Consider the following 8,137-nt stretch of genomic DNA (forward strand, 5'->3'; position numbering starts at 1 on the left):
AATGCAGAACTCATGATGCTCAACCCTCCTGAACGTCTCATGAAAGTGGTAGTTTGTAACTATCCCCTCAACTTGAACATTACCCCCTTGGCAAATCATCCATCCATCATGAGTGCTGAAAGGTGCATTAGCACAAAATCAAATCGTCCCACTCAAAAGGAGTTATGCACCCTTAAGGGACCCATTCCTGCTCAAATTAATCTAGGCATCTGGGTTTTTTTCCCAGTTGAGGATTATATCCCTTACAATGTTTCAGGTGCCACCATTTTGGGTACCATCATGACCAATGTACAGGTTTTGAAACCTGTGGAAGTTGCAGTCATCACCACCCCACAAAGACGTGCCTTGACAAATTCAAAGCCGGCCTGCCAACCGTTACTTTCTGCCTAAACTGCAGGGGCAATCATCACACCTGGCAAAAAAAAAAAAAAAAAAAAAAGTCCTGCCCCGGCTCCAGTGAATTTCATGCATGAAAGGTAGGACATTTGTACCTCCCCCTCCTAGCTCTTCACAAACTCCTGCCATTCATTATCCTCCCCTTCCTAATCCTCACCCTCAAAATCACTCTCCTCCTCCAAGACAGAGACAGCCCCCCTGCAAAGTTGCCCTTTCCCTTTCCCCTCCCTGCCTACTCCCCCCTCCCCACAAACCTGTTGCAACCTACTCCCTTTCCCATTCCAGTCATTTCTCCACCCTCTCCCTACATGCCATTCTCTCCTTCTCATCTCTAATCCTCCCAGCCTGTCTCCTCCCCAGAACCTTACAACTCTGTCTCTCCAACACCATTCACTCCTGCAGCAGCACATCCTTCTGAAACATGCAACCCACTACCAGAGGTGAATGTTAACCCTGATAATATCATGCAATTGATAACCTGCTTCATGGCAGTCTTCTCTGCTGTAGCAAATGTTCCATACAACGAATCCCTTATTCAGTTTACAATCTAGAAATGTCTCAAGGAATTACTGTTCCAGCAATTGCATTCATGAGGAGACAGTGATTCCAGTTCCACAACCAATTCTGATACAAACCATAATATCATTCTTCTGCAAAAACCTCTCCTTAGAGAAACCATCCTCTTCCTTCAAAGGATACACTGTATACCAGACACCACCTACAGACAACACAAGAGGGCTACTAACACTTATCAAAAGCAGTATTCCCTCCTCCCTCATTCCAAACATAGAATCATTAAGTGTTTTAATTGTTCTAGAAGGCAGGACCCTTAAAATCCACAATATTTATAGAATCACTAAACAGCACCCTAGAGCCAGATGTACTTTTTGACACAGCCTCAAGAGATAACATGCTCATTGCAAGAGGTTTCAACTCTCATCACCCCTTCCTCAGATCCCAGTTACCAGCCAACCCTACCCTAAAGGATGCCACCTGCACCTTTTATTCCAAGAATTTCCTGGGGTCAAATTACTAAGCAATTGCAATGAGCCCCCTCGTCTAAGTGATTGAAAGCTAGATCTTACTCTTTTTTTTTAAGAAATTTGTGAGTAGGTGCTTTTTAGGAAGTACACCCCATTCTAACTAGTGATCACTTTGCCTTGTAAACAATGTTAAAGTTAAAGAGGCTCTCTTCCCCCTCCCAGATAGAACCCTGAATTTGCTAACTGGAACTCCTTTGAAAACCACATGACAATCTGGTCTACAGAATACATAAATCATCTTCCGCAGGATGTTTGCACACTTTTACAGGATTTTTGCAACAGCATAACAAATGCTAAAAAAAATTATACCCCACCACGAACACAGAGTACAAAGAAATGAACAGAAGAGTCAATCGAGTGAGGAAACTCCAGAAGAAACAGAGCAGACCAGCTGCACACCATACTGACTGAAGTCTCAGCTCATTCTGCCCAAGTAGCTGAGGGAGTAAGACCAGAAGCCTGGTGCAAATTGTGCAGTCAAGTACACCATCTCACACCCATTGCCACGGTTTGGAACTGGTTCAACAAAGAAAATTTCATAAATATCCTTCACTCTGACCCACAAAGTGAAGCTGACAGAATTGCACAGCACTTTGCTGACAGGACCAAGACTCAACCTCTCCCTGGAAACCCAGAGATGCCCAAGGGCTTCAGAACCTCTCAGAAGCAGGATACTTGTGGTAGCTTGTAACGCCCATGATCAAACAGAACCTCCCTTCACCAAAGAGGAATTAAAACTTGCAATATAGAAAGCAAAGGATACTGCACCTCGATCTGACCTTATAACATACAGCATGCTTAAGAATATGGGCTTAAGAATATGGGCGAAGCTGGAAAAAACTATAAATCTTATGCTAGTCAACAAAACTTATGTTGAAAGAGTCAGACTAAGGAAATGGAAGTAACAGGACATAAACCCAATTTCCAAACCCAAACAACCTGGAGCCTACAGACTTATTGCTCTAATTAGCTGCACTGAAAAAGTAGCAGAAAGGATGGTCCTGAACAGATTACTCTGGAAAGCAGGCCCTTCTGCATCCTCGTATCCATACATACAGGAAGGGAATCGATACTCAAGAATGCGTAACAGATATCCTGTCAACAGTTAATGAAAGAAAGGCCAAAATAATCTTCCTTGGTGTTGAAAAAGCCTATAAATTGGCAAATTCCACTGTCATACTCTCTTCTCATTTAAAAAGGCATATTAGGCAATCTCTTGGCATGGACGCAAATGTATACGCAAGATCGATCAGCTAGAGTCTATTTTCAGGGAGCACCACAAGGAGGAATCTTCAGTCCATTTCTGTTTAATGTCCTCATAGAAAATCTTGTCACACTTAATCTACCCAAAGGAGTAGAAATTACATTTTTATAATAAAAATAGATTTTGTATATACATACCAAGTAATTATATAGCTAAGAGTTTCTACTTGATGGCTGCCTAAACTAAAATTTCACGGATAGCACTTCGATGGCTCATTGTAGGTATCCAGTGCCATCCCCCCATGGCAATACTAGGAACGACTTGGCTAATCACGTCATTCTGTTTCATGCATAATGTCCATCAGAGGGGAGGTGGGTGGGCTCTGATCATATAATTACTTGGCAAGTATATACAAAATCTAATTTCATTATAAAAATATCATATTTGTATATTTGACTTACCCAGTAATTATATAGCTGATTCCACACTGAATGGAAGTGGAATCATGGACATATTCTACTCCAAAGCATTAAATCATGTAATGTATTTGAAATAGAAAAGTTCCAATGCTTGTCATTCCTATCGATTAAGAGCGCAATGAAGCTGAATACTGCCTCTGGTTGGTGCTCATCTTGACTTGTAATGGTGTGGTGGTAAAGCCATGGGTCGCCTCCTACTTAAGGGGAACTTTGCACCAAGGGGAATGCTCCTATGGCTAGCAAAGTATGATAGGTTTTCACCCTTGTCCTGGGTACAGCGCCAAAATAAAACACCCAGAAAACACTGACACCTACACTGAACGTCATGACATAACGTCATGACCCATCCACTGAGAGTGGTGGGTGCTCCAGATACACTGTACAACCTGGCTCTCCAAACTCAGCGCCTTACTGAAAAGGTGAAGAGATAATAGGAGAACATCCTATGCTTCCTTCCACAATGTCATGCCAGTCACTAACAATGGCCTCGAGGTATTGAAAAATGTTGACATTTTTTTTAAAGCTGACATAAAAAAGAAAACAAATATGATAAACAAAAATCGTTTATGCCTCCGGTATACTGAAAGCAGAATGGTCTTAAAGAGCAACAAATGATTAATAACTAAGGAGGAAAAGGCTGTTCTTATATCCTTAGCTTTGCTCCAAACAAGGCCAAAAAACAATCCACAACACTGTGTGTGTTTAAGATGAAGCCCATGTAAAATGGAAGACCACACATTTAGACAGAGGAAGAGACAAGTTCTTACCATAACTTCCTAGGGTATGGATGGTCCTCTGATTCCTGTTGCTTTGCTCCAAACAAGGCCAAAAAACAATCCACAACACTGTGTGTGTCTTAAACATGAAGCCCATATAAAATGGAAGACCACACATTTAGACAGAGAAGAGACAAATTCTTACCATAACTTCCTAGGGTATGGATGGTCCTCTGATTCCTGTAGCAATGAAGGCTGGAAGTGTTTAGCCGTGTAACCAAACAAGAATGTACTGCTTGAGGAACCACTTCTTGTCACTGCAAAGGTTGGTTCAGGGAATAACTCTTCTGTTTACTCTGGAAACAGCTATCAGGGCAGGCAAAGTCTTCTAACATTCACTCCAAATCATGGTTAACAACTAGTAGTTGAACACTTTTACGAATTAAGAGAAAATAGAAGACAAAAAATCACTGTATTTGTCTGAACAATCATTCTGAATCATCGCAGTGGTCTGTGTGTTGATTGCAACTAAGTGAAAGACTTAGCGACTTCTGTTGTGCTGTGGGGTAAACAGAAAGACAATGCTGAATCTATTGAGGCATAACTCTGACGATTCTCGTGATGATAATTGAGGAACCCAAAACAGGAACCATAAGCGAGAATCTAAAGCCAACCAGACATAAGTCTTTGATGGTCAGGCAGAAAGATTCGACTAAGGTGTTTACCCTCGACAGAGGATAAACAATACTAGGACGAAAATTATCTCAGTGAGAAGGCACTCACTCAACTCCATAGGCTGAGTTACCCGGTAGTAAATTTCGTCTTGGAATGCGTTCATCTTATAGAGCTATCGAGTGCACAACAGATAGATAGAGCAACTCAATGTTAATCAAAACACGAGGGAAAGCAACCCTCTTGTTCAGTGATAAAGCCAACCCTGTGGTGTTGTTCTCAAACAAAACCACTAGACATCTCAAAGTCCAAACCATAAACTTTTGGGGGGCATGAAAGGCTGTCCTAAGTTTCAGGTTAGTTACAAGCAGCTCTGGTTACGAGTTTATGAGTGTAGCTCCTCAGATGGTGCAGAGCACCTGGACGGAGATTGGTGCTCAACAAAAAACACCAGATACAAGAGAGATCCGAGCTCCCAAACCTGGTGTCCATCTAAATGCCAAAGTAGGAACAGAGCTCTGATTCACTTCCTCTTCAATGGACAAGTCAATCCTTCCCCCTTTAAGAGCATATATAAGAAAGTGAGCAAACCCATACATCTGGCAGCAAAAGCCTGGGGGAGGGCTGGCCATCGGAAGCAAGAGGTCACTTATGAGATTGAATGCCTAGTTGCTAGTACAGGACACTCAAAATTAAAGCTAGCCCAGTGGTGTTTAGTCAAAACCCATAAACACATCCCAAGATGCCTTTTCAATGGCTGTCGGCTGATACCTGGGAATAGCCACAAGTTTGACCGAGGGGGCAACCCCCTCAGACTCCCTTCAACTATTTTTGTTTTATTGACTAATCTTACATTCACCAATTTCACAATCCAGATATTTCCATCACATGATGTAATCTTAGTAGCATTTACCTGATTACATAGGTTCCCTATTTACATACAATACAATCGAGAGACTAATACTAAGGCTACCAAACAAGATTTTTCTACCGACAACCTTAATATCCACAATATCTCCACTCAACAGAGTCCAGATACTGAGTCTAGATAAGGTAATTATATTTGCCGATGGTTTGCGACTAGTCTATTATCGATAAACAAAATCCCACAATCAAAATATCATCTAACAGAATGATGCAACATTCCTGCAACGAATTACTTTAAAGGTAATCATTAACGGTCGACTTACAGGTAGCCTAATCCCGGTAAGTAAGTAAATGAATAAGTTTTGGGATAAAAGAATGGATAATATTCAAAATTACTTTAAGGTAATCATTTACCCTCGGCTTGAGAATAGCCCATGTCTGGTGAACAATCACGAGTGCAAAAGGACTGCTCTAAGGTAACTATTACTGGTGTCTTGCTAATAGCTCATGGCCGATAAAAAAATTCTAAAAACGAAAGATTACTAATGGCAATTCTTAACCAACAACTTACACGTTAGGCCCAGCAAGTAAAACGATATATGGAAAAAGTATTTGGTCTACTTGAATAGCGACCCATTCAGGAACTATTTATAATGCCATTATTATTTCTAGAGACTACATGTATCCGGCTTGGTGATAAACTGAACAAAATAAACAAAAGACAACACTCATCCTGCTCGAAGGCTATGAATGCGTTCCAGTGATTGTAACACTACCAAAATCCGGTGATATAACCAGAAATAAGAACAAGCTGCTGTGAGTACTTGATGTTTCGTCGAGAGGGCAGAAAACAGAAAGACGTGATTAGCTAAGTCATTCTTAGTATTGTCATAGGGGGACGGCACTGTATATCTACAATGAACCATCAAAGCACTACCTGTTAAATTTGAATTTAGGTTGCCATCAAGTAGAAACTTTTAGCTAAATAATTACTGGGTAAGTCACAAATACAAAAATCTTCATTTATGCTGGTGATGTCTACCAGGTGTTTCCACAGCAACCTGGAGGAAATCAACTACAAAAAACCCAGAGATTGAAGATAAGTGCAAAGAATTTGGCTTAAAAATCAACATAAACAAATCCAAAGCCATGGCCATCAAGCACACACATGCACCCAACAATCTCCCCATCAAGGGTGGACCCACTGAATAAGTAAATGAATTCATGTATCTGGGAGTCAACATAAATCACTAGGTGTCCCTTGCCAGCGAAATACAGCTCATGAGACAGAAAGCCCAATGTCATTTATATGCAATGTGGAGAGTGACCTCACTTTGCCAAAGTGCACCAAGCCATCTTCTCAGAATGTTCTAATTCAAACAATGAGGATCATTGCAGGTGCCTCAATGTGGACAAGACTCTGTCTACTTAGAGCAGAAACTAACCTCCTTTCTCTCCAGTCCAGAGTTGATCTAATCATTTCCAAAGCCTTGAAAATCGTCAGAGACTGCCCCTTAAAAAACAAAATAGCGAGAAACTTCAACTTCCATGAAGAATTTAATCCTCCCAAAGACCATATAGGGAACCTTCTTGCTAGCCTGAGAAGGGTAGCATGCAAATAGCAGATGCAGCAACTAAGAAGGAAACACCCAGCAATATATATGCTGAACCTCACCCCTGGGCATCTGTCCCCTTCAGTTTTAACTTCACTCTACACCCGACAAATAAAGCACTATGCCTACCTGGCCAACTCAGAAAAGCAGCACAAGAAGCCATAAATAATACAATCGCTCCTAATGTCTACTATACTGACGGGTCAGTTGACCGCAAAGTACCAGTTGTAGCTGCAGCAGTAGTCTCTGCATCCTTTAAAAACAGTTTGAAACTATCCAACAATGCCTCCACCCTACAAACTGAGCCAATCGGCATATAAAAGCACTGTATGATTCCCCAAACCAAGAAGGAATACAACAATCCACCTAGATTCAAAGTGTGCTATACTTGCTATCAAGAATCAATCATTCACTGAAATTGTATATTCACTCACTTGCATACAAGCTGCCCCCTTCAGTCATCAGAGTAATGGAAGGCAAATAACATTAAATTGGATTTCCAGTCACATAGGTATCCAAGGAAATGAGGAGGCTAATCAACTTGCAAAAAGCATTCTACAATGTGATACAATCGGCATTACCATCAATCAGTCCCCCATGCAAATAAAACAACATTTTCAGGTACTGCCAGAATGAAGCACACAGAGAAATTCGCCAATCATTTCTCCAAGGATCCAAATCTGCAAAATGGTATGTAGAAAACAACAATTTGCAAAGTATTTCTCTTTCCAGAAATACTTCTAGAACACTCGCTGTCATCATCAGTCGACTACGACTAGGATATCTGTGCACCTGGCAATTGATCAATGTTGAAAACAGAGCATGCAAGTACTGTAAACAGGAAGTGGATCAACCATTAGAGTATTACCTATTACATTGCCCTGAGACTTTTCCTCTTAGGCAGAATTTCACAGAGGTCCCTTTAACTGGGACAAAATTAGTAACACGCAATTGAAAACATTGAAACACTGTAAACTTTCCTCTCCTCTTACTCACCACCCAGGTAAACAAAATCTGTCCCAGTTAAACACCACCTCAGTTACTCCTCCCTGACACTCATACTCCATTATTCTTCATAAAGCACTTAAGGACTTTTCTTCCGACTAGTCCTGGATGGCATACAGCTATCTAAAGTATAAGCAAAGCA

Source organism: Macrobrachium nipponense, chromosome 35 (assembly GCF_015104395.2).
Source record: "Macrobrachium nipponense isolate FS-2020 chromosome 35, ASM1510439v2, whole genome shotgun sequence".
NCBI classification, from domain to species: Eukaryota; Metazoa; Arthropoda; class Malacostraca; order Decapoda; family Palaemonidae; genus Macrobrachium; species Macrobrachium nipponense.